Consider the following 27,963-nt stretch of genomic DNA (forward strand, 5'->3'; position numbering starts at 1 on the left):
CTACTTCGACACCGGCATCCATCGCAGAGTCGGCCGCGCAATCGTCTGCCCCTGAGAGCATGGCGCCGCCAATGCCCGGGAAGTTTGCACTCCTGGGAAGGAAGAGGGATTACAACGCAGTGGATCAGTAAGTGTATCTCCTTGCCCTTGCTCTTTTGATTTCGATGCAGTACTCAATATCTTCATCCTGATGCCAAGCAGACGTCGATGGTGAAGAGGAAGAAGGTGGACGCTGGATCCACCAAAGCCAAGCGTCCTGCTGTGGTCGCAGGGACTCCGGCTCAGAAGGACGGGACTGCCCCTCATGCTCCTGCGGTGGTGTTGCCCTCCCGAGGCTCTGGGACCCAGCCTTAGGTGAAGAAAATCCCTGTGGTCGAGCCGACTCCGGAGGCGCTTGCCCTCAGCTCGCCTGCTGGGGGCCCAAGGGCTCCGGAGCCCCCAACCCTCTGTGTTGTTGTTTTGCCACTCTTGACGCTGGCGCCGTCTCCTTTCCCATCCATCATGCCGACGAGCCCTAGTTCTTCTGTCGCGCCCGGTCTTTTGGAGGAGGCCCTCTTCGTGCTGGACCGGCTCCAGGACGATTTTCAGGATCCAGACTGGCGCAGGGCGTCGGTGCGCCTAGAGCTGGTATCGGGGTGGCTCTAGGCCAATGCGTCTGTCAGGGCGGCCTGGGGCCAAGCCGCGGCATCTACAGAGGAGGGTCGAAAGGTGGCTGGCCTAGCCACAGCCGCCTGCGACGTGGCGTTGAAGGAAGCCAAGGTCATGGAGGAGCGGTGCCGTGCGGAGGAGGCCGAGCTGAAGACTCTTCGCGATCAGCAGGCCACCCAGGCCCGTCAGCTCGAGGTGCAGGAGGAGGAGCTCAAGGCCTGGGAAGCGGTGGTTGCCTATCATGACGCCGAGCTGGCGCAGGCAACCCGGGAGGAGGCCATGGAACGCGGCTGCCTGGAGAAGTTGAGGGAGGTGGTGAAGGCAGCCCAGGTATCCCACGCCAAGCTTTTCTCCGACGAGAAGGCTCGCCTGGAGGCCAGGGAGAAGCTCCTTGCAAAGGCTGAGGAGGCGGCCGCCGTGAGGCGCGATGCCTTCGTCTCCCTCGAGATGAGGTCATGCAAGGCATTGCAGGATCTCTTCGGAGGCGAGCACAAGGAGCCGATGGCGACTCCGGAGCAGGGTCCCATCATGTTGCTCCCTGCTGGAGAAGTACCTCGCTGTCGACCCGGTGGCTAGGGCTGATGGCAAGGACGGCGGCGACATCATCGACGATTGGGCTCCCCAGGCGAGCGACGGCGGCACCCAAAGCTGAAGAAGAGGCTTGGTGGCGGCGCTTCCCCCTGTTTCAGCCCTACAACATGTATTGTTACTCGTGGAGGCATAAGAACTTGTGCTTGGTACTTTTAAGAGACAATATGCTTTGTATTAATTTGCTAGGGCTCCAAGATCTCCCTTTTGTTTGCTTTGGTGTTCAGCATCGGTAGGGCCCGGCCCCGCGCGTACCTCAGCCGCTATTGGATCGTTTGGATCACCAAGACGAGGCCAAGGGGTGAGGGGATAGGTGACCAGTCAGGCTCCTGAGCCGCGCTCAGGAGTCCACCTTGACGTACAAACAGCCCTCGGAAAGGAGATACAGGAGCAGGTCCTGGCAATCTACATCGGCACAGCCTAGCCCCGCGCATACCTCGGTCGCCATTGGGTCGTACGGATCGCCAGGACGAGACCAGGGGGTGAGGGCTACGTGACCAGTTAGGCTCCTGAGTCATGATGCCTAGGAGTCCCCCTTGACGTACGAATAAACCTCGGAAAGGAGATACGGGAGCAAGTCTTGGCGTTCTATGTCGGCAGGGCTCGGGCCCGCACATACATCGGTCGCCGTTGGGTTGTCTGGATTGCCAGGACGATACCAAGGGGTGAGGGGCTACGTGACCAGTTAGGCTCTTGAGTCGCGATGCCCAGGAGTCCCCCTTGATGTATGAATAGACCTTGAAAAGGAGATACGGGAGCAGGTCTTGGCGTTCTGCGTCGGCAGGGTCCAGCCCCGCACATACCTCAGCTGTCGTTGGGTCGTCCGGATTGTCAGGACAATACCAAGGGGTGAGAGGCTACCTGATCAGTTAGGCTCCTGAGTCGCGATGCTCAGGAGTTCCGTTTGACGTACGAATGGACTGTCATAACTTTCCTCGTCGGGCTCTCGCTCGAGAGGGGTGCGTGAAGACCAGGTCCGTGGGACCTGGCGAGATGGCGTACGCCAGATGTGACCTGAGCGTAGCCCCCATGCCCAGACCCGTCGCACTACTCTCTCGAGGGAAAGCAGCGCGGTGAGGCTAAGCATTGAGCTAGGTGGCTCACCTGAGGTTGCTGCAGCTGTGAGGCTACCATAAGTTGTTTATCACCAATGTGGAGCATGGTGCTTCTACTCTTCCACGGGCATAGCCGCTCCTCGATCGTGTCGATTGCTAGCGCGGAGCATGATGCTTCCACTGGTACGTGGGTGGGGTCTCCCTCTAAGGATAGACCCCGGGGTGTGTACAGCCCCGCCCTGACACGTGGCTTGCACGTCAGGGCTAGACGAGGTGTGTCTGGGCACTCGTGAGCCAGTGCGGGACTCACAAGGCCCTACCTCAATGCAGGTTTGCGCCTGAACTTGATTGGGAACACTTGTGATAGTCCTGCGAGATGGTTAGGCAACTTGCGCCGAGTGAATCTCCTAAGGTTATCGCATGAGAAGGCCAAACACCAATGACCCCAGGAGATGACGTGAACGGGACCAGCCCGCCAGATAGAGCTCAGCCTTTGGGTTTGTTGACACTGTAGGGACGGACCCAAGCACAGACATCGTGCCCAGTCTTCTCATGTGAAGGTCCTGAAGAAAGACAACAGACAACCGGCACGCGGCTCCCGTGGGGACGAAGCACCGGGTTGCGAGCCCTCACTCATTCGCCCGTGATTTGCTCATGCAAGAACAAGGCACCAAGGGCCATGGGATGTGACATGCATGGGAGCTGGCCCGCGAGCCAGAGCTCAGCCTCTTGGGATTAGCGATGCTATAGGGACGGATCCGAGCACAGATGCACCACCAATCCTTAATCATGAGGCGGTCGTGGGTGGGCTTGTAAGGGCATGCGACATTCACGGCGACGAAGCACCAGACAAAAAGATGATAATCATAAAGCAACTCATGGAAGAAGGTAAAGCTAGTTCTGATGGATGCAAGAAGGATACATGTCGCAGGGACGTACCCATGCGACTTGGGGATAATGCAGCCCAAGGGGCGCCCCCAACTGAACGAACTAAAAGGTGTCACTTGGTACCGTTGTTGAAGAGATGTTGGAGTAGTTGTAGACGTGCATGGCAGAGGTCGCTCCTCATGAGCCTCCCTGGTCCTAAACCTTGGGGGCTCTGGAGGTCTGGGGGGCTCATGAGGATCTGTGGCCATCTCTGCCTGGATCGCCTGCCGCCTGGCCTCCAGAGCTGCTAGGACGCCCCACATGTGGCGCTGGAATGCAGCAGCAGCGCTCAGCAAACCGAAGAGCATGCGAACGTAGCTGTGAGGGCTGCCCTCGCATCGGCCAACACAGGACTGCCAGAACAGGTCCTAAATTGCGGCCCTGTTGAGCCCAGGAATATCAACGCAGACGTGCAGCTCCCTGTCCTTGCCAGGGAAGGGAGCCACGCCTGGTGGTGGGCGGCGGTCGCCCCGCATAGCTCTTGCCTCCTGAATCTCATTGATTCCCTTGGTGATGATCTCCTGAGCGCTTGGTGCCTTGTGCCTTGCACTTTCTTCATGGAAGCGCACGTTGAAGCATGCCTCCACACGGTGCCCGAGCGCCTCCCTCGTGACGCTGGCCAGGTCAAAGGCCCTCCAGAGGAGAGCCCCCAATCCCAGCCTGAGAGGGGCGCCAGGCATGCCATCCTATGCAAGAGGGGAAGGCGCCTCGTCCCTGGGCGCGGGGCTTGAGGCAGCATCACAAGACACCCCACCCTCCTGAGATCCTTGGTGGAGCAGCTGTTTCTTCTTCTTGGGGATGGCCACAGGAGGGTAGGCAGCACCCTCGGCACCTGGGTTCTCGACCGCCGCAGCCTCGTAGGCATGCTTGAGAAAGCACACCGTGTCCTTCTCCTCGCAGGCGACCGTGATGATGTCGCAGCTTCCTGGCATCTTGAGGACATTATAGCCATGGTGGGTCACCGCCAGGAACTTGGCCAGGGCAGGGTAGCCGAGGATGGCGTTGTACGGGAGATGGATGTTGGCAATGTCAAAGTCGATGAGCTCTATGCAGTAGTTGTCGCGCTTGCCGAAGGTGACAGGGAGGCGAACCTGCCCTAACATGGTGGTGGAGCCATCGGTAACGCCTGAGAAGGGTTTTGTAGACTGAAGCTAGTGGTATGTCACTTGCAGTCTCTTGAATGTCTGGATGAAGAGAACATTGAGCCCCGCACCGCCATAGATGAGTGTCTTGGTGACGAGTACGTTGCTGATGATGGGCGAGCAGAGCATTGGGAGGGCGCCGGCTGTGGCCGCGTACTTGAGCTGATCGAAGGAGTCAAAGGTGATGGCGTATTTCGACCACCTGAGCGGGCGCATTTCCTCGAGCTTGGGGAGGGTTGCGTTCACCTCACGCGCGAACTGCTTAAAGATGCGATGGGAGGCTGGGGCTTGGGAGCCGCCTAGGATGCAAGTGACCGCACGAGGCTCCTGGAAGCCCCCAGCCCCCTCGTCTTGGTGGTGGTCTTCATTCCTTCTTGATGGCGGCGGCAGCGGGGGAAGGCCAGCGTTACCCTGAGGACGTCCTCGTGAGGCTGATCCCTCCAGGCGCCCTCACGAGAGTGGCCCTGCCAGCGGTCCTTCCGAGGCTGGTCGCGTCACTGCTAACAATGGTCGCGGCCATCCCAGCGTCCTCCACCTCGGCCTCCTCCTCGACCGTAGCCTCGATCGTTACACTCGGGGCGATGACCAAGGCGCTCGTCGTGGATGGCCCTGAGCTCTTGACAGTCGTTGGTGTTGCAATTGTGCACATTGTGGAAGACGCAGAACGGGCGACTGCCCTCGGATGACTCTCGGTGATTTCAGCCGCGCTACATCTCTGGCTCGGCCGTGAGTAGAGTTGGTCCTTTGTGCTTCACATCCTTGGCCTTGGCCTTCTTGCCTTCTGCGTCCGTGTCAGGGAGCTCTAGGGGGAGAGGCGTCCCTCCTCAGCTCTCGCGCACTTGGTTGCCATGTTGAATATCCTCAGGGTCGTGCACAGGTCCTCATGTATGGAGAGCTCCTCCTTCATCTTGATGTCACGGATGCCATCAGTGAATGCTGATATGAGGGCGTGGTCCGACACCTTGGGGATCTTGAGGTGAACGTTGTTGAAGCACTGGATGTACTTCTGCATGGTCTCTCCTGACTGCTACTTGGCGTCGCAGGTCACCCGCTACTGGCGGGCGGTCGCTAGTGCCCTGGAAGTTGGTGACGAAATGCTCTCGCATCTCGTCCCATGAGGATATCGATCCCACGGGGAGGTTAACGAGCCACGAGCGCATGCCGTCCTTGAGGGCCATGGGGAACCAGTTAGCCATGACCTTCTTGTCGTTGTTGGCCACCTTGATGCTTTGCTCGTAGAGCTACAGGAACTCAGCAGGGTCTGGGGTGCCATCATAGCATGGAGGCAGGTCGGGCTTAAACTTCCCCGGCTAGACGATGCAACGCAGCTCTGAAGTGAATGCGCGGCACTCTACTGTGATCACGGGAGCCCACTGTGGAAGTGGAGCCTGGTCTTGGCCCTCGCGCGCCACCACCGTAGGCGGTGCATGGTCTTGGCATGGCGGTGCTGGGAGCGCACGCGCATCTTCTTGTGGCTGCTGCACCACCTGGCACCTTGCCTCATTGCGCGAGGGCTCCCGATGTTGTGGATCGCGCCAAGGAGCCTCCCGCCTTGCCTCGATGATGGCGTCCTGCCTGTGTCGGCGTTTTGGGAACGGGGGTCCCCAGACTTACCTGCCTGAGGCCTGCTGCGTGGCAAAATCGATGGCCCAGTACGGCCCGTCTTCATCAACCAACACTCAAGACCCTCGCGAGGGGCCAAGCCTTGCGAGGCGGACGACACAAGGCCTCCTCAGGAGTGGCCTCGCCAGGCAGGCTCGCGAGGAGGCAGAGAGATCAAGGCAAGGGGTACCTCACGAGGTTCCCATGACGCAAGCCTTGACGATCAAGACCAGGCGGGCGCCAGCCCGCGCAGTGTCCTCGTTTCCTCTTTGGTGCAAAGGGGTCAAGCACAGGCGCGGAGTACCGAGGCATTAGGCAAAGGTTTCCATATCGGTGCAACAAGACCAAGACCAGCAGGATGGCAGGACGGAGGTCAGCGTGGAGCCCAAGACGGCGTTATCACCAGCACCTTTGGCAGGCGAAGACCACCTTTAGTCAGGATAGCTTGTACTAGAGCTAGCCACCATAGTAGGAAGGCATGTCATCCAGAGACAGATCGAACCATACCCAAGCAGAACACCACACTAGCCAAGATCACCTCTCCTTGCGAGGTTGTTCTTCCCATGTACTGTTCATCGTCAGCCCAAGAGGCAATCCACCACCACACACAGGTGTAGGGTATTACACCACAACGGTGGCCCGAACCTGTATAAATCTAGTGTCTCTTGTGTTGTTCATCGATCTAGCTTAGGGATCGTGGTGAGGCTGAGAGCGAGATTCGGTAGGAGCAGATTTTCATGCGCACCCCAGAGTTCGAACCTTAAGGGTTTTGCCAGAACCTGATATCTGACATTTGGCACGCCAGGTAGGGGTGCGCCGGAATCTTCCTTCCGCTGATCTACGTCCCGTCGCTTTGTCGCATCCATGTTGGACGCTCGCTGAGCGCTGGTCTGCTCTCGCCGCTCGCGTCGCCCAGACGGCTCCTCTCAGCGGGCCTCCTCATTGTTCTCCATCGCCTGCTGCCAATGCCGCCACCGGCCGGCGGGGAACAAGCAGCAAGCATCTTCGCTGCACCCCTCGGTGCGGCGGGAAGGCCGCACCGCCACTCCGTCGTTGACCCCAGCTGGTTCGTCATCTCATGCTCTTTGCGCCCCCACGGACGTGCAGGCCGTGCTACTCCTGGCACGTGAGCTCCTGCACTACCGCCCCATCGACGACCTCTACGAAGAATGGCTCGCTTGCATCACCGAGCTCATCAGCGTCGTGGGGGGCTCTCCTACATCATCCCTCTCGCTACCTCGCCCTCCAGGCATAGGTGACGCGGCTCAGGGAGCACCTCCACCACCTCTCCCCATTGCACCAAGGCGCGCGGCCCCTGGACGTGACCCACCGCAACCAACGCCCGCGCGACAAGAAAGAAGCTGCCAAGAAATCCCTCGACCTCAAGAAGGCACTACTGTGCTTCCTGCATCAGCACGACAAGACCGCATCCCTACACCGGCGTGCCAACACCCCATACTGCCCCTGGCGGCAGTGCGCGGGTACCACCAAGAGCAAGCCCCACGTCAGCAAAGGGCTCCGGTGACCACAGCAGGTTGCCATGCCTTCACCATCGAGCTGCGCAGCATCGCCTGGTCGGGCAAGTTCAAGCCAGACCTGCCTCCTCTCTATGATGGCACCGCCGACCCCGTGGAGTTCTTGTAGCTCTACGAGCTGGGCATCGAGGTGGCGAACGGAGATGAGAAGGTCATGGCGAACTGGTTTCCCATGGCACTCAAGGACGGTGCCCGCACCAGGCTCCTGAACCTGCCTCCCGGCTCGATCTCCTCCTAGGACGAGATGTGCAGCCGCCTCATCGCCAACTTCCAGGGCACTCGCGACCGCCCCCCGGCCGCGGGTGACCTGCGCTGCATCAAGCAATAGCCTGGGGAGACCTTGCAGAAATACATCCAGCGCTTTAACAATGCCCGCCTCAAGATCCCCAAGGTGACGGACGAGGCCATCATCTATGCATTCTCTGATGGCGTCCACGACATCAAGATGAAGAAGGAGCTCGCCACCCACAAGGAGTTGTGCACATCTCTGGAGCTGTTCAACCTAGCGACCAAGTGCGCAAGAGCTGAGGAAGGATGCCTCTCCCTCCTCGAGCTTCCAGCTGCTGACCCAGAAGAAAAGAAGGCCAATGCCAAGGACATGAAGCGCAAAGGAGCAGCCGTGCTTGCAGCAGAACCAGACACGAAGCGCGGCAGGGACCAGCCGGAGTTGTCCAAGGGCAGTCGACCGTTCTGTGCCTACCACAACCTCCACACCCACAACACCAACGAATGCCAGGAGCTCAGGGCCGTTCGACAAGGAAGCTTTGATCGACGCCCCGAGCGCAATGACCGGAGCTACTGGTTTGGGCCACCGTTGTGGTGTAATACCCTACTCCAGTGTGTGGTGTGGTGGATTGCCTCGGGGGCTGATGATGAATAGTACAAAGGATGAGCAGCCTTGCGAGAGGTGTTCTTGAGCTGGTGCGATGAACTGCTTGGGTGAGTTCTATCGCCTCTTGGATGCCGATCAGATGCCCCCCTACTGTGGTGGCTAGTCCTATTTATAGACGCCCTGGTCCTCTTCCCAAATATTGAGCAGGAAGGGTGCCAACAACGGCCATTTTGAAGGGGAACATCTAGTACAAGTTATCCTGACTAAAGTTGGTCTTCGGCAGCCAAAGGCACTGGCATTGACGCCGTCTTGGGCTCCACGGTGATCTCCGTCCTGCCGCTCTGCTAGTCTTGGCCTTGTTGCACAGAAATGGCAACCTTTGCCTAATGCCTCGGTACTCCACGCCTGTGCTTGCCCCCTTTGCACCAAAGAGGAAACAAGGACACTGCACAGGCCGGCGCCCGCCTGGTCTCGATCGTCATGGCTTGCGTCACGAGCACCTCATGAGGTACCCTGCCTTGATCTCTCCGCCTCCTCGCGAGCCTGCCTGGCGAGGCCGTTCCTGAGGAAGTCTTGTGTTGTCTACCCCGCGAGGCTTGGCCCCTCGCGAGGGTCTTGAGTCTTGCACTAATGAAGGTGGGCCGTACTGGGCCACCACTCGAGCCACGCGGCAGGCCGCAGGCAGGCAAGTCTCGGGACCCCGTTCCCAGAACACCGACAATAGCCCCCGAGCCCAAGGCGCGCTCGGACTTGGCTTAGCGGAGAAGCGAAGGGGCGAGGTCGGAGCGCCGTGGGCCCCATCAGCCTGTGGCCTTGGGCGCCGCGTGGCAGTTGATTGGACGTGGGCGTCTCCTCTTCCCCATGCTGCCTCGGCAACTGCTCGACTTGACAATTCCCTGCATGCAGAAATGGGTCATGATTACCTGTGATCGTGGAGGCTGACGGTTGGCCTCCTTTGGACTATAAGTACAGACGGGTGAGAGCCCCCGTAGTCCATCTCTTCCTTCATCTTCTTCCTCTCCCTTTCTCCATGTTACGCCAATGGCGCCGATCCACCGGTTTTCAGCGGAAGAGAAGGGGAAGGCCCCCCGAGAGGGTCCGGACTCGCTTCCGCCGAAGAAGCGGCCGGTCCCCGACCACTGCGACGTGGTCGCATGGCAGGAGAGGTCGAGGCCCTGGTACGAGCGGCCGCCGCCTGGGTTCCCGCTACCCTTGTATGCCCGAATCGAGGGCCCTGGAGAAGAAGATGCCGAGCGACACCGACAGTGCCGCCGGCAACGTCGACGAGTCACTGCGGTGCGCGTCGTCCCCCCTGGAGACCATGCCGAGGGCTCTTCTCGCGAGCTTGTGCTCCATGCCGCCATGCCTCCACGCTCTTGGATTCGCCTTCCTCCCTCCTTCGCCTTCGAGATGCCGCCGAGTGGGTCTCTAGAGCTCTGGCTGCAGCATGCTGACTGCAGCACCCTTGCAATCGGAGCGCAGGTCACAGTCGTTGCTCCGGGCAAGGTCTACATGACCCGGGGCTGGGAAGAGATTGCCCGGGTCTGCCGGACAGGGGGTGGCCTCGTAAATCATCTTGAATACGATGGCGCCTCCTTGATGTTCTTCAAGGTCATCAACGCGGAAGGACACCGACTGGAGTGCTGCCCCAAGGAAGGCGGCCGGGGCATCGAAGTGGCGAGGACCAGGCCTGCCAACCGCTTCCCTAGCAGCTCCTTAGGCAGCAGCGGAGGAGCCGAAGAATCTAGCAACTCCCCCGAGCTTCACGTGACTCCGGAGACGAGCGTCGACAGCTACGAGCCCTCGAGCTTGCGTCGTGCTCGGAGCAGGGCGGCCGCATCAGGCCGCCGACGCCACTGATCTGCATGGGGTCGGCGCCGGCGCCTGATGGCCCACTGTTGATGATGGCATCTCCTGTGGAGGCGCGCGTAGTTAGTGTTCCTTAGGATTAGCACATTTTGTTCCCTGCGAGGAATCAAAGAAACACCCCGCGGGGGTATGTAAGGCGCCTGCTGTCACATCCCCAGTTCAGGCCTTGCTTGTCTTTGCTTTAGCTTCCATGCATCATGTTTAAATTTCTCAGAATTTGAATTGGGGATGTTCAAACCCTAGCACCTAATGAATTCAACTAGGTTCAACTAAAAATATTTTCAATAAACCCAAAATGCTCCTTAGAAAAGTTCATGATTTTTGTTAAAGGTGAAAACCTCTGCCAAAAATGATGCACATATTTCTAGGCCATTCTGGAATTTTGAATTAAATCTTATTGTATTTGACTTTGGGCATTTAAATTCTATAAATAATTTAAATGTTCAAATAATGTTGGAACTATTTTTGGCCACTGAAATAATTCAGCAAGTGTCCATGAATATTTTCAGGATTTTAGGAAATGCCTTGGTATTTTTTCTAAGCTCAAAGCAAAGGCAAATAATTAGAAAACAAAAACAAATTAGAAAACAGAAGAGAGGGAGAGCTTACCTGGCCTCACCTGAGCAGCCCACCTGGCCGGCCCGGTTGGCCAGCCCAGCCCACCAGCGCCTCCAGGTTGTCTTCTACCTGAGGCAGCTACGTGGCAGCAGCAGAGCCGAGCTGCGCCAGCTCCTGCTTGCCGCCTCCTGCTTCCCCCTCACGTCTGGCGATGCCACGCACCTCCCTGCCTCTCTCTCTCTCACTCTCCATGTGCTCCTCCTCCTCCTCTGTTTCTCTCTCCCGTACAGCCCGAGCGCGGCCATCACCGCCGTCCGCACCACCGCAGCCATAGCCGACCCCATGCCTCTCCGTGCTAACCCTGCCGTCCGCCTCGACGCCGTGAAGTTTTCCCCTCAACCAGCGCAAGCCCGGACGCCCTGCAACACCGACACCACCGTCGTCTTCCTCCTCGGGCTCCGACCACCACTGTCATCGACTCGCCGCACGCAGGACGCCCCCGAGCCCGCCGAGCTTCTCTCCGACCTCGATGTGAGCTCCACTCTATTTCCCCATCCTTGTTTTGCTCGTTCCCGTGCTGTAGCACCCTCGCCCACATGCCCGAGCACCGTCGTCCGCCATGGTTGCCTAGCCCCCTCGACCCGAGCCCCTCCGCTCGAACCCGTGGCACCAGCGTATTTTTGGTGGCCCGCGGATGCCACCTAGCCCATCAGCTCCTCCCCTGGCGCACGCAGTCGCATCCCCGCGCGTGTCCGAACTCCGGCCACCGCCTCGCTCGCCACCGCTGATGCCACAGCTCACCCCAGCTCCTCTCACCTGCTCCTCTGGATGCGCGCGAACTCAAGGAACCCGTAGAAACAAACAGCGAGGCAAAAGGTTGCCCGTAGCTCGATTCCGATGAACAACCGTCGTCGGATGTGCTCGTCGGCGTCCAACTCCGGTGAGATGACATGGCGTCATTAGCCTGAGGCTAATTACTGCGTTAACCTCGCCCTGTGTCACTGACAGACCAGCCCCACCACTCTAATTAACCACGGGGTAACCCCTATGTGACGCCGCCGATTCAATCGTACACTAATCATGCACGCAAACGTGTACGATCAAGATCAGGGACTCACGGGAAGATATCACAACACAACTCTAAAAACATAAATAAGTCATACAAGCATCATAATACAAGCCAGGGGCCTCGAGGGCTCGAATACAATTGCTCGATCATAGACGAGTCAGCGGAAGCAACAATATCTGAGTACAGACATAAGTTAAACAAGTTTGCCTTAAGAAGGCTAGCACAAACTGGGATACAGATCGAAAGAGGCGCATGCCTCCTGCCTGGGATCCTCCTAACTACTCCTGGTCGTCGTCAGCGGGCTGCACATAGTAGTAGGCACCTACGGTGTAGTAGGGGTCGTCATCGACGGTGGCGTCTGGCTCCTGGACTCCAGCATCTGGTTGCGACATGTCAGTACCCCGACTCGATGTCACATCGATCTAGCCGGTAACACCTCATATCACTTTGCGGCCTCACGCACGGTATCCCCACGGGTGTCGCCTTACCTTTGCCCGGGACCGTTTGCGCCTTTTGGCTCACGTATATGATAGTGTCGCTAGCATCCATATGATAAGGAGCCCGGGCTAACATGACTAGTCGTAAACCCAAAGTGGCACGGACTTACAGGGACAGGCATCCATGACCCAGCTTCGAACGTGTCGGTCATCAGCAAGTGGGTCCGGGCTGTAGCGCTGGGCTAGCAGGACTCCGGTAAACCGGGCTGTAGCGGGCTAACAGGACTCCGGTACTCAAAGCGTGACATTTCCCCGAAGGGACAGACACAGGAACGAAGAAGGACACATGCCGGCCAGCCTAAGTGTTCCAGAGTAGTAGCAAGCTACCATGGCTCAGCGGTAACACTAGGAGACATTTCCCGGTAAGAGAGGCTACTAAAGATAAACAACTAGATAGTCAGATCCCACACATACCAAGCATTTCAATCATACACACAATATGCTCGATATGTGCAAATACAACGAAGCATCACAACATGACTCTACGACACAGGTACTTTATTTAAGGCTCAGGGAGCCATACATAACATACACAAAGGTACGGGTCTCACGACCCAACATACAAGTCATACAGTCATACAAACCAGCAGCGGAAGTAACTTGTCTGAGTACAGACAACTAGTAAAATAAAAGAGGCTTGGAAAGCCTAGCTATACTACGTGGTCCTTCACAAGCTCAGGATCACCACCTGGGCCTTTAGCCTACTCGTTGATGTCAACGTCTACATAGAACCAATCAGAAGGGGTTGCAGCGTCTTCTGTAAAAATGTAGATTATAGCAACATGAGTACAAAGGTACTCAGCAAGACTTACATCAGATCCTACATACATGCATATTATCAAGAAGGGTTGGTGGAGTTATTGCAGCAAGCCAGCTTTGACTCTTGGCTAGACTATCCTACGATACCCCAACTTGAAATGGTTTTGCGTACACGAGTCCACTACTCACCACTTCAATACACTACCGAGGATTCACCTCCGTCTTCCTACGGAAGGGCCATCCTCGGCACTCACACTTATCTTGAGGCTTTTAGTAGTTTCCATTTACTTGTCTATGAACTGTATCGGCAACCAAGTAGTCCTTTACCGCGGACGCGGCTATTCGAATAGATCATGTTAACCCTGCAGGGGTGTACTTCTTCATACACGCTCTCACCACTTACCGTCGTTTACACGACATGTACTCGGCAACCTTCAAGCGGAAGCCCAACGTGGGTGTCGGCCACGACCTACCTAATCACCTAAGCCTCCAGTCCAGGTTTATCGCCTATTCAGGTTCCATCCGCAGGGAGTCCGGCCGAGGTTTCCCATACGGCCCCGAACGATGTGAACAGGGTTCCCGAGATACCTAACGGGTATTCGGTACACCCGGCCACGTACCTACCGCATCACAGCCCACCCCTACGGTCAGCGCTGTCCACGGCCTCCAGTAGGCTACAAACACCAGAAACTACTTGCAACTCCTGGACGGAGAACTAGGGTGAATAAGAAGCCGAGAGGGTCCATTGGTTGCGGGCCCAATGCATGGTAGTAGCTGATTCTTAAATCACACATACAGATCTCAGTGCTTAAGGTCGGCTTCAATGAAACAACCCACCATGTACTCCTACATGGCCTCTCATCGATACCTTTACCAAATCATGTTCACCACACCACTCCCATTACCGACATAATCATTTCACTCTAGCCCATCACCCAGATGAACCAGACCTGACACGACTCTAACCATAGCAGGCATAGCAAGGTAGGAACAACACATACATATGGCTCAAACAACTCCTACACATGCTAGTGGGTTTCATCTAGTTACTGTGGCAATGACAGGTCATGCAGAGGAAATGGGTTCAACTACCGTAGCACACAGCAGTTTGAAGCGCGTTGTCTTAATGCAGTAAAAGAGAGCAGGAGCGAGAACATGGGATTGTATCGATATGATCAAATGGTTGGTTGCTTGCCTGATGGTTCGATGCACTGATACGGTTCTTCGTTAGGGTAATCACGGTACTCCTTGGAGGCAGAACCTGTCGCAAGGACACCAATACACAACCATCACCAAACAATGTGCAACAATATGATGCATGCATGAAACATGGCAAAATGAGTGTGTTGGGCTAATGCAACTAAAACCAGAAGGGTTTGAACAAATTTGAATCAAAGATTCAAATTTCAAACTCAAGCATGGCCTTTTAAAGTGCTTTTCCTTGTTCTGCTTGAAACATCAATTTAACTTGTTTGATCATGCATGAAAATGGTACAGATGGATAGATTGGATTTTTCTGATCATTTTTCATATATAATTTGTCCAAATTGGAGTTACAGAATAAAAGTTATGAATTTTTGAAGTTTAAATAATATTCTGGAATTTCCTGATTTAAATTAAATCCAGAAATTATAATTATTGCGCCAGCATGACGTCGGCATGACGTCAGTGGTCAACTGCGGCTGGCTGGGGTCAAACCTGACGTGTGGGGTCCACACGTCAGTGACAGGGGGGTTAAACAGGGTTAGTTTAATCCTAATTAGGGGTTAGTGGCGCTGGGGGCCCACTGTCAGTGTCAGGGGGTTAACCATTAGTGGTTAGCACTAATCCTAATTAGCTACAGGGCTGGGCCCACCTGTCAGGGACTCAGGGGGGTTCCTGCCGTGGTCAAAGTGGGTCAAACCCACCGGCGACGTGACGCCGGCGAGGCCCGAGACGGCGGCGCGACGCGGGGTCGCGCTACAGGGCACGGGCGAGGCCGTGCTTGGGCTCGTTGGAAAGCTCTTGCTCCCGCGCGTCGAACGGTGGCCGTGGCTGGGCCTGGGGTGGCCGGAGTCGACGGCGGCGAGCTCGGCTGCGGCCGCCGGAGTTCGGGTGCGGTCGGGATCGGTGTTGCAGGGGGTTTGGGGAGGCGTTAGTGCGTGCTGCGTGCTCCTAGTGAGGTGTGGAGCACGATAGTGTGCTCGGTTGGGTGCTACGGTGACCGTGGCCACGACGGCGACATCGCCGGCGGCGTGGAGCTCTCGGCCAAGGTGGGGCTAGGGCCTAGAGATCGAACGAGACCAGGGGAGAAGGGGGAAACGACTCGGGTTCTCACCGCGAAGCTGCAGGGATGGTTAGCGGGCTCGGGGACGCGCTGGAGACGGCAAATTTGACGGCGACGATGGTCGGAGCCCGAAGAGGGGAACGGCGACGTGGCGGCGATGCAGGGCTTCCGGGGAGCTGTGGGTCGGTGGAGAGGGAAGAGGGGGTCGAGGCGGAGCTCCTGAGCTAGTCGGGGGAGCGAGGGGTGGCCGGAGCCGGCTGTTGTGGCGAACGGCGGCGAGGGTGTTCGGCCGTGTGAGAGAGAGAGCGAGGGAGAGGAGGGAAGAGCCGGGGAAGAGTGAGAGAGAGCAGGGGGGAGGCGTGGCGTCGTCCAGGGACATCGAGGCGAGGAGGGGAGGGCAGGCAGGCAGGGAGAGAGGTGGCGTGGCGCGGTGGCGCGCGCGCGCGCCGGCCACACTCCCCTCCCTCTGTCGGGACGAAGACGACAGAGGAGGGAGACGGGCTGGGCCGCCTGCTGGCTGGGCCGGCCAGCTGGCTGGGCTGCACAGGGAGGAGCCCAGGTAAGCTTCTCCCTTTTATTTTTTTTTTGTTTTTCAAATTTCTGACATTTGTTTTGATTTAAATAATATATTAAATCATTTATTTAACTTATGCCAATTTTTGCAGGAGCTATATATATTATTCCAGAGCTCCGTTATATTTGGCATAATATTTGGACATAGATTAATATATATAATTAATATATTTCCAATGCAAATATTTATGCATTAATTCCAGATGCCCAAAATAAATACCTATGAGCTCTTAAAAATATTGGCTTGATTTTTATCTCTTTCCAATATTTTCAGAGAGCAACATGAGCATTTTCTTGGACCCTTTTGGAGAAATTTTTATTTGGGTCATTTCCAAAATGATTCTGAGGGTTTCACAGATCCCCATTTCAAGTTTCTGATGAAAGAGTAAACATGATGCAACACTCTAATGCATGGCTAACTAGGATGTGACAACTCACCCCCACTCAAAAGAATCTCGTCCCGAGATTTGGGTTCCTCCGGGAAGAAGGCAGGATACTCGAGTCGAAGACGATCCTCCCTTCCCCAGGTTGCTTCATCCTCCGAATGGTGCGACCATTGAACTTTGAGAAACTTGATATTATGACGTCGGGTGGTACGTTCGGCCTGATCGAGGATACGAATGGGGTACTCTCGATATGTAAGATTATCTTGGAGATCAAGCGTTTTGTGGTCCACTTCACGGATAGGATCCGAGAAGCAACGCCTGAGTTGAGAAACATGGAAGACATCGTGGACCCTGGAGAGGTGCGGAGGTAGTTCCAACTGGTAGGCAACTCCTCCTCGTTTGGCAAGAATGCGAAATGGTCCAATGTAACGAGGAGCCAATTTGCCTTTGATACCGAAACGATGGGTTCCCTTCAGAGGGGTGACCCGAAGATAAGCCTTCTCGTCAACCTTGAAAGTCATAGCCTTATGTTTTCGGTCATATTGACTCTTTTGACGAGATTGGGCTGTTTTCAACTTTTCACGAACGATGCGAACTTGTTCTTCTGCTTCCTGAATCATGTCCGGGCCAAAGAATTGTCTTTCCCCGGTCTCTGACCAGTTAAGGGGTGTTCGACACCGTCGTCCATAGAGAACTTCAAAAGGGGCTTTACCCAAGCTAGATTGATAGTTGTTGTTGTAAGCGAATTCGGCAAATGGAAGGCACTTCTCCCAGTCCATTCCGAAAGAGATAACAGAGGCTCGAAGCATGTCTTCTAGAATTTGGTTGACGCGTTCCACTTGACCACTCAACTGAGGGTGGAAAGCGGTGCTAAAGGAGAGACGAGTCCCCATAGCATTTTGGAAACTTTCCCAAAATCGAGAGGTGAAAAGACTTCCTCGATCCGAGTTAATTTCCAAAGGAACACCATGGAGGGACACTATTCGGGGGATGTATAAGTCTGCCAGCTGGCTAGCGGTTATACTCTCACGAACAGGTAAGAAATGAGCTACTTTGGAAAGACGATCGACAACGACGAAGATAGCATTATTCCCTCTCTTGGTCCTGGGAAAACCGGTAATGAAATCCATACCAATTTTATCCCATTTCCATTCCGGAATAGCTAAGGGTTGAAGGGTGCCAGCAGGCCGTTGGTGCTCTGCTTTTACACGACGACAGACGTCGCAATTTGCAATATACTGAGCAATTTCTCTCTTCATCCTAGTCCACCAGAACCTCTGGCGTAGGTCCTGATACATCTTAGTACTACCGGGATGAATGGTGAGAGGAGATTCATGAGCTTCCTTAAGGATTAATCGCCTTAGGTTGCGCACTTTGGGAACCACTAGTCGATTCCCGAAGTATACGACTCCTTGATCATTAATGGAGAAACAATTCGCAATTCCTTTCTGAATGTTTCTCTTGATGCGGGAGATTCCCGGATCTACTTTCTGTGCTTTGATAATTTGATCCGTAAGGGTAGGTTTTGCCACCAAGGTGGAAAGAAAACCTTGAGGTACAATGTGAAGGTTAAGCTTCCGAAATTCCTCATGGAGAAGCGGTTGACTTTGTTGTAACATCAGGTTGTTACAATAAGATTTACGACTTAGCGCATCAGCCATGACGTTGGCTTTCCCTGGGGTATAGGTTATTCCTAAGTCGAAGTCTGTGATCAATTCAACCCAACGTCTTTGCCTGAGATTCAGATCCTGTTGGGTGAAAATGTACTTCAGACTTTGGTGATCAGTGAATATTTCGCAACGATTACCAAGGAGGTAATGTCGCCAGGTCTTAAGTGCATAGACTACGGCTGCAAGCTCTAGATCATGAGTAGGATAATTCTCCTCATGTGGGTGCAATTGCCGTGAAGCGTAAGCAATTACGTGTCGATCTTGCATGAGAATGCAACCTAGTCCTTGTCGCGAGGCGTCGCAGTAGATAACAAAGTCCTTGGAGAAGTCTGGCGGTACCAGCACGGGAGCAGAGGTCAGGCGTCTTTTCAGTTCCTAAAAGCTGTGCTCACATTGTGGAGTCCATTCGAACTTTTTATCTTTCTTGAGGAGTTCGGTTAGAGGTTTAGCAACTTTGGAGAAGTTCTCGACAAAGCGACGACAATAGCTCGCTAAGCCTAGAAAACTCCGAACTTGCTTGACCGATTCAGGTGGAGTCCAATTAAGGACGGCTTGAACTGGCTCAGGGTTAACAGCAATACCTTTACCAGATATTACATGACCCAGATAGGTCACTTCTGACAACCAGAATTCACATTTAGAAAATTTGGCATAAAGGCGATGCTCTCGAAGTTTCTTCAACACTAGCCTTAAATGTTCGGCATGTTCTTCCTCGTTCTTGGAGTAGATGAGTATATCATCGAGGTAAACCATGACGAATTTATCCAAATACTCCATGAAGATTGAGTTCATTAACCGAGAAAAGGTGGCTGGAGCGTTGGTTAAACCGAAGGACATGACGGTGTACTCGTATTGGCCATAACGAGTAACAAAGGCCGTTTTAGGAATGTCCCCGTTTCTGATTTTGATTTGATGGTAGCCCAACCTCAAATCCATCTTGGAGAAGACTGAGGATCTAGCGAGCTGATCATACAGATCGTTGATCCTGGGAAGTGGATATTTGTTCTTGATTGTGACCAAATTGACAGGTCGGTAATCTACAACCATCCGGTCCGTACCATCCTTCTTCTTGACGAATAGGACGGGGCAAGCCCACGGAGATGAACTAGGGCGGATGAAACCCTTTTTCAAGGATTCATCGAGTTGTTTCTTAAGCTCGGCTAGTTCTAGTGGTGCCATCTTATAAGGTCTTCTAGCAATTGGAACGGTTCCGGGGATGAGGTCGATTACGAACTCAACATCCCTGTCAGGTGGAACACCTGGCAATTCCTCTGGAAAGACATCCGGGAAGTCACGGACTACCGGAATGTCCTCAAGGTCTGGAAAAGGGCTGGCGTTAAGAGAATATAATTGTCGCTTGGCTATTCGGGTCAAGACATTGACTATCTTCCCCGAAGGATGGGTGAGTTGAACAGTCCTAGAGAAGCAATCAATTTTGGCTTGATGAGCTGACATCCAGTCCATACCCAAAATGATATTAATATCTGAAGATTTAAGGGCTATCAAAGACGCGAGAAAAACAAGTCTGTCGACTTGGATTTCATTTCCATAACTTACCCTAGAGGTCTGCCATCTAGAACCAGGGGTAGAAATTTCCATAGTGGATGGCATGTCACAGAATGCAACGTTATGCAAACGAGCATAATTTTCGGATATAAAAGAATGAGAGGCTCCTGTATCGAAAAGAACAGATGCCGGGTGGCAATTTACAAGAAGCGTACCGAGAACGACGTTGGGATCCTCTTGAGCTTCTTCGGCAGAGACACAGTTGACATGGCCACGTGAAGCGGTGACCGGTTTGGCGTGGAATATTTTCCCTGTCGGCTTGCCACGGCCAACAGCTTTAGCAGATTGGTTGGGGTTGGTCTGAGGACACTCACGCATATAGTGACCAGATTCCCCACACTTGAAACAAGTCACGGAACTGGTACGTGGAGGAGCATTATTGATTGGACCCCCATAGGGCTTGGCTGGAGCAGACTGTTGAACGGGGCGAGGCGCCTGGAAAGATGGCCTCGGTGTGAACCTGGGTGGCAGGGCGGTGTTGGGTACCCACACGCGGTGCTTCTGAGGACCAGCACCGGATGAGGAACCCATATCACGGCCATGCTTGCGTGTTGCGTCATAGTCAGTCTGACCAGTTTCAGCACTGATGGCTTTATTGACAAGTTTCTGAAAAGATGTGCACTCATGCAGACGGAGGTCACGGCGAAGCTCAGGACTAAGTCCCTTACGGAACCTTGCTTGCTTCTTGGCGTCAGTAGAAACTTCCTCGGTTGCATATCGTGCGAGATTACCAAACTCCCTGCTATAAACATCCACAGAAAGTCGGTCTTGGGTGAAATTGCAGAATTCCTCACGTTTACGGTCCATGAGACCCTCCGGAATGTGATGTTCACGGAAAGCCTCGCTGAACTCAGCCCAAGTAGTGACATGGCCCGCTGGGCGCATAGCTCCATAATTCTCCCACCATAGACTGGCGGGGCCTTCAAGATGATATGCAGCAAAGGTGACCTTGTCAGCCTCCGCTACCAGCGCGGAACGCAGTTTGTGAGAGATACTGCGAAGCCAGTCATCAGCGTCGAGAGGCTCGACAGAGTGGTGGAACGTGGGTGGATGTAATTTGATAAAATCACTAAGTGACACCACGTTAGTCCTCTGATGGTGTGCTGTGTTCTGTTCAGTACGCTCCAACAAACGGTTGGTCTCCCGCTTGTTTCTCTCAGCTTCCATCATAACCTCGGCTAGTGAAGGAGGATGAGGCAGATTTGCATCCCTGACTTCACTGCCTTCGGCCTGCTCTTGAGGAGCAGGGTTAGTGCGCGTGTTGACCATCCTAGGTAAACAAGACAATGATTTAGTCAGGATGATAAAATTCCGACATAGGACACATAATGTAAGGAATAACTCGGAATGCAAGATGATCATCCGTATGACATGGTAGATACAGAAGCTGCTTCTTTTATTCCATCGTCATACACACCATACAGGGTTTAGTACAAGACCAAACAAAGTACTAATATGGTGAAAAGAGGATTACATCTCATCGGAGGCATCCCAAGCTCCTATACATTATTTTTCTACACCTCCGGAAAGAGTACAAACTAGGTCATATCCCACGAGTCACGCGGGACGATAGAAGACACAGCTAGTGCGAACTAGTGATACTACCACTAACTCAGACTGATCCATAGTAGTCCTCGTAGAAGTCACCTCCATAGCCTGGAAGCTCAACATGATCATCCAGAAATAGACGGTCTTGCGGAGCTTGTGGACCATAGGGGCTAGGATGAGGCCTTGGACCAACAGACGGTGGCCTGCGGGGACCGCGAGGTGGGGTGATGCCTCCTACATCACGCCAAACCATCACGTCCGGCAGAGCAGATCTCACAGGATAGAGATCGCGCATATCTGAATATCCAGCTTGCACCGCCGGTGCAAACCGAGTCAAAGTGGCCCAGTGGTCAGCACGGGTATTGAAGAGCTCTAACCTCAAGGCCCGATTTTCACGGTCCTTATCCTCGAGCATCTCAGCAGTGGTGCGAGTCCGTGAATCCTCCTGAGTGGGGTCAGCATAAATAGCCTGGAGATACCCTTGTGCTCCCGGAAGTGATCCTGGCATATACCGGAAATCAGAGTCCCAAAATAAACCAGATCTGACTCGCATAATGGTCATCATAGAGTAGGCGGCGTCCTGCACAGCCATCTCAATAGTAACCCCGAGTCCATAGGAGCAGTGAAGAGGCTCGGTGGATCCAGGATAAGATGGAAATATCCTGACAGTGCAGAGATACTGGCTTTGGTTAAAGTCTCAGAATTGCTCTTCGACCGTGTACTCAGGATACCAGCGGTATCCAGCCTCAGTCATTACCCTGACCAACTTGGCAGTATGGCCGGGTACATCTAGACATCGAGTCAGGCGAACCACTTGATTGAGGTCGCGAGTGGCCATCTGAAAGCACAATCATAATGCAAAGGCATTAGAATTTCTAGCAAAATTTCGGCAGCATAACAGCTGTAAATGCTCAAAAAGGATTTTGAGACATTTGACAAAGGATTTCGTACACACTCAACATCATCATATCAAAGTTCTGAAACCATTCTAGCAACAAAATGTGGTAGTAGAACTGAACTAGGCTTGTAACCATCAAACTTATAAGGTACTACTGATTAGTAACTCGTGATCCTGATAGAGAGAACAGATCCTAATTCCTTAACCCCCGGTGGAAGAATGGACTGACTCAGATCAGAATGTCATTAGATAAAGGAGTAAAAAGAGCCTTACGTTCCAACCCACAAACAATTCCCCTACATATAACTAAAGAATTTCTAGACTCAACATCGACCAGTTTGGCTTGGAGAACCTACAGGCAGTCCGGCTCTGATGCCAACGCTGTCAGTACCCCGACTCGATGTCACATCGATCTAGCCGGTAACACCTCATATCACTTTGCGGCCTCACGCACGGTATCCCCACGGGTGTCGCCTTACCTTTGCCCGGGACCGTTTGCGCCTTTTGGCTCACGTATATGATAGTGTCGCTAGCATCCATATGATAAGGAGCCCGGGCTGACATGACTAGTCGTAAACCCAGAGTGGCACGGACTTACAGGGACAGGCATCCATGACCCAGCTTCGAACGTGTCGGTCATCAGCAAGTGGGTCCGGGCTGTAGCACTGGGCTAGCAGGACTCCGGTAAACCGGGCTGTAGCGGGCTAACAGGACTCTGGTACTCAAAGCGTGACATTTCCCCGAAGGGACAGACATAGGAACGAAGAAGGACACATGCCGGCCAGCCTAAGTGTTCCAGAGCAGTAGCAAGCTACCATGGCTCAGCGGTAACACTAGGAGACATTTCCCGGTAAGAGAGGCTACTAAAGATAAACAACTAGATAGTCAGATCCCACACATACCAAGCATTTCAATCATACACACAATATGCTCGATATGTGCAAATACAACGAAGCATCACAACATGACTCTGCGACACAAGTACTTTATTTAAGGCTCAGGGAGCCATACATAACATACACAAAGGTACGGGTCTCACGACCCAACATACAAGTCATACAGTCATACAAACCAGCAGCGGAAGTAACTTGTCTGAGTACAGACAACTAGTAAAATAAAAGAGGCTTGGAAAGCCTAGCTATACTACGTGGTCCTTCACAAGCTCAGGATCACCACCTGGGCCTTTAGCCTACTCGTTGATGTCAATGTCTACATAGAACCCATCAGAAGGGGTTGCAGCGTCTTCTGTAAAAATGTAGATTATAGCAACATGAGTACAAAGGTACTCAGCAAGACTTACATCAGATCCTACATACATGCATATTATCAAGAAGGGTTGGTGGAGTTATTGCAGCAAGCCAGCTTTGACTCTTGGCTAGACTATCCTACGATACCCCAACTTGAAATGGTTTTGCGTACACGAGTCCACTACTCACCACTTCAATACACTACCGAGGATTCACCTCCGTCTTCCTACGGAAGGGCCATCCTCGGCACTCACACTTATCTTGAGGCTTTTAGTAGTTTCCATTTACTTGTCTATGAACTGTATCGGCAACCAAGTAGTCCTTTACCGCGGACGCGGCTATTCGAATAGATCATGTTAACCCTGCAGGGGTGTACTTCTTCATACACGCTCTCACCACTTACTGTCGTTTACACGACATGTACTCAGCAACCTTCAAGCGGAAGCCCAACGTGGGTGTCGGCCACGACCTACCTAATCACCTAAGCCTCCAGTCCAGGTTTATCGCCTATTCAGGTTCCATCCGCAGGGAGTCCGGCCGAGGTTTCCCATACGGCCCCGAACGATGTGAACAGGGTTCCCGAGATACCTAACGGGTATTCGGTACACCCGGCCACGTACCTACCGCATCACAGCCCACCCCTACGGTCAGCGCTGTCCACGGCCTCCAGTAGGCTACAAACACCAGAAACTACTTGCAACTCCTGGACGGAGAACTAGGGTGAATAAGAAGCCGAGAGGGTCCATTGGTTTCGGGCCCAATGCATGGTAGTAGCTGATTCTTAAATCACACATACAGATCTCAGTGCTTAAGGTCGGCTTCGATGAAACAACCCACCATGTACTCCTACATGGCCTCTCATCGATACCTTTACCAAATCGTGTTCACCACACCACTCTCATTACCGACATAATCATTTCACTCTAGCCCATCACCCAGATGAACCAGACCTGACACGACTCTAAGCATAGCAGGCATAGCAAGGTAGGAACAACACATACATATGGCTCAATCAACTCCTACACATGCTAGTGGGTTTCATCTAGTTACTGTGGCAATGACAGGTCATGCAGAGGAAATGGGTTCAACTACCGTAACACACAGCAGTTTGAATCGCGTTGTCTTAATGCAGTAAAAGAGAGCAGGAGCGAGAACATGGGATTGTATCGATATGATCAGATGGTTGGTTGCTTGCCTGATGGTTCGTTGCACGGATACGGTTCTTCGTTAGGGTAATCACGGTACTCCTCGGGGACAGATCCTGTCGCAAAGGACATCGATACACAAACATCACCAAACAATATGCAACAATATGATGCATGCATGAAACATGGCAATATGAGTGTGTTGGGCTAATGCAACTAAAACCAGAAGGGTTTGAACAAATTTGAATCAAGGATTCAAATTTCAAATTCAAATATGGCCTTTTAAAGTGCCTTTTCTTGTTCTGATTAAAACATCAACTTAACTTGTTTGATCATGCATGGAAATGGTACAGATGGATAGATTGGATTTTTCTGATCATTTTTCATATATAATTTGTCCAATTTGGAGTTACAGAATAAAAGTTATGAATTTTTGAAGTTTAATTAATATTCTGGAATTTCCTGATTTAATTCAACGCTGTCAGGACCCCGACTCGATGTCACATCGATCTAGCCGGTAACACTTCATATCACTTTGCGGCCTCACGCACGGTATTCCCACGGGTGTCGCCTTACCTTTGCCCGGGACCGTTTGCGCCTTTTGGCTCACGTATATGATAGTGTCGCTAGCATCCATATGATAAAGAGCCCAGGCTGACATGACTAGTTGTAAACCCAAAGTGGCACAGACTTACAGGGACAGGCATCCATGACCCAGCTTCGAACGTGTCGGTCATCAGCAAGTGGGTCCGGGCTGTAGCACTGGGCTAGCAGGACTCCGGTAAACCGGGCTGTAGCGGGCTAACAGGACTCCGGTACTCAAAGCGTGACATTTCCCCGAAGGGACAGACACAGGAACGAAGAAGGACACATGCCGGCCAGCCTAAGTGTTCCAGAGCAGTAGCAAGCTACCATGGCTCAGCGGTAACACTAGGAGACATTTCCCGGTAAGAGAGGCTACTAAAGATAAACAACTAGATAGTCAGATCCCACACATACCAAACATTTCAATCATACACACAATATGCTCGATATGTGCAAATACAACGAAGCATCACAACATGACTCTATGACACAAGTACTTTATTTAGGGCTCAGGGAGCCATACATAACATACACAAAGGTACGGGTCTCACGACCCAACATACAAGTCATACAATCATACAAACCAGCAGCGGAAGTAACTTGTCTGAGTACAGACAACTAGTAAAATAAAAGAGGCTTGGAAAGCCCAGCTATACTACGTGGTTCTTCACAAGCTCAGGGTCACCACCTGGGTCTTTAGCCTACTCGTTGATGTCAACGTCTACATAGAACCCATCAGAAGGGGTTGCAGCGTCTTCTGTAAAAATGTAGATTATAGCAACATGAGTACAAAGGTACTCAGCAAGACTTACATCAGATCCTACATACATGCATAGTATCAAGAAGGGTTGGTGGAGTTATTGCAGCAAGCCAGCTTTGACTCTTGGCTAGGCTATCCTACGATACTCCAACTTGAAATGGTTTTGCGCACACGAGTCCACTACTCACCACTTCAATACACTACCGAGGATCCACCTCCGTCTTCCTACGGAAGAGCCATCCTCGGCACTCACACTTATCTTGAGGCTTTTAGCAGTTCCCATTTACTTGTCTATGAACTGTATAGGCAACCAAGTAGTCCTTTACCGCGGACGCGGCTATTCGAATAGATCATGTTAACCCTGCAGGGGTGTACTTCTTCATACATGTTTCCACCACTTAGCGTCTGCACACGACATGTGCTCGGCAGACTTCAAGCGAAAGCCGGCGTGGGTGTAGACCACGACCTACCTAAACACTTAAGCCTCTAGTCCAGGTTTATCGCCTATTCAGGTTCTATCCGCAGGGAGTCCGGCCGAGGTTTCCCATACGGCCCCGAACGATGTGAACAGGGTTCCCGAGATACCTAACGGGTATTCGGTACACCGTGCCACGTACCTACCGCATCACAGCCCACCCCTACGGTCAGCGCTGTCCACGGCCTCCAGTAGGCTACAAACACCAGAAACTACTTGCAACTCCTGGACAGAGAGCTAGGGTGAATAAGAAGTCGAGCGGGGTCATATTTCAGGGCCCAATGCATGGTAGTAGCTGTATCTTAAATCACATATACAGATCTCAGTGCTTAAGGTCGGCTTCAATGAAACAACCCACCATGTACTCCTACATGGCCTCTCATCGATACCTTTACCAAATCGTGTTCACCACACCACTCCCATTACCGACATAATCATTTCACTCTAGCCCATCACCCAGATGAACCAGACCTGACACGACTCTAAGCATAGCAGGCATAGCAAGGTAGGAACAACACATACATATGGCTCAAACAACTCCTACACATGCTAGTGGGTTTCATCTAGTTACTGTGGCAATGACAGGTCATGCAGAGGAAATGGGTTCAACTACCGTAGCACACAGCAGTTTGAAGCGCGTTGTCTTAATGCAGTAAAAGAGAGCAGGAGCGAGAACATGGGATTGTATCGATATGATCAAATGGTTGGTTGCTTGCCTGATGGTTCGATGCACTGATACGGTTCTTCGTTAGGGTAATCACGGTACTCCTCGGAGGCAGAACCTGTCGCAAGGACACCGATACACAACCATCACCAAACAATGTGCAACAATATGATGCATGCATGAAACATGGCAAAATGAGTGTGTTGGGCTAATGCAACTAAAACCAGAAGGGTTTGAACAAATTTGAATCAAAGATTCAAATTTCAAACTCAAGCATGGCCTTTTAAAGTGCTTTTCCTTGTTCTGCTTGAAACATCAATTTAACTTGTTTGATCATGCATGAAAATGGTACAGATGGATAGATTGGATTTTTCTGATCATTTTTCATATATAATTTGTCCAAATTGGAGTTACAGAATAAAAGTTATGAATTTTTGAAGTTTAAATAATATTCTAGAATTTCCTGATTTAAATTAAATCCAGAAATTATAATTATTGCGCCAGCATGACGTCAGCATGACGTCAGTGGTCAACTGCGGCTGGCTGGGGTCAAACCTGACGTGTGGGGTCCACACGTCAGTGACAGGGGGGTTAAGCAGGGTTAGTTTAATCCTAATTAGGGGTTAGTGGCGCTGGGGGCCCACTGTCAGTGTTAGGGGGTTAACCATTAGTGGTTAGCACTAATCCTAATTAGCTACAGGGCTGGGCCCACCTGTCAGGGACTCAGGGGGGTTCCTGCCGTGGTCAAAGTGGGTCAAACCCACCGGCGACGTGACGCCGGCGAGGCCCGAGACGGCGGCGCGACGCGGGATCGCGCTACAGGGCACGGGCGAGGCCGTGCTTGGGCTCGTTGGAAAGCTCTTGCTCCCGCGCGTCGAACGGTGGCCGTGGCTGGGCCTGGGGTGGCCGGAGTCGACGGCGGCGAGCTCGGCTGCGGCCGCCGGAGTTCGGGTGCGGTCGGGATCGGTGTTGCAGGGGGTTTGGGGAGGCGTTAGTGCGTGCTGCGTGCTCCTAGTGAGGTGTGGAGCACGATAGTGTGCTCGGTTGGGTGCTACGGTGACCGTGGCCACGACGGCGACATCGCCGGCGGCGTGGAGCT

Source organism: Triticum aestivum, chromosome 4B (genome assembly GCF_018294505.1).
Source record: "Triticum aestivum cultivar Chinese Spring chromosome 4B, IWGSC CS RefSeq v2.1, whole genome shotgun sequence".
NCBI classification, from domain to species: domain Eukaryota; kingdom Viridiplantae; phylum Streptophyta; class Magnoliopsida; order Poales; family Poaceae; genus Triticum; species Triticum aestivum.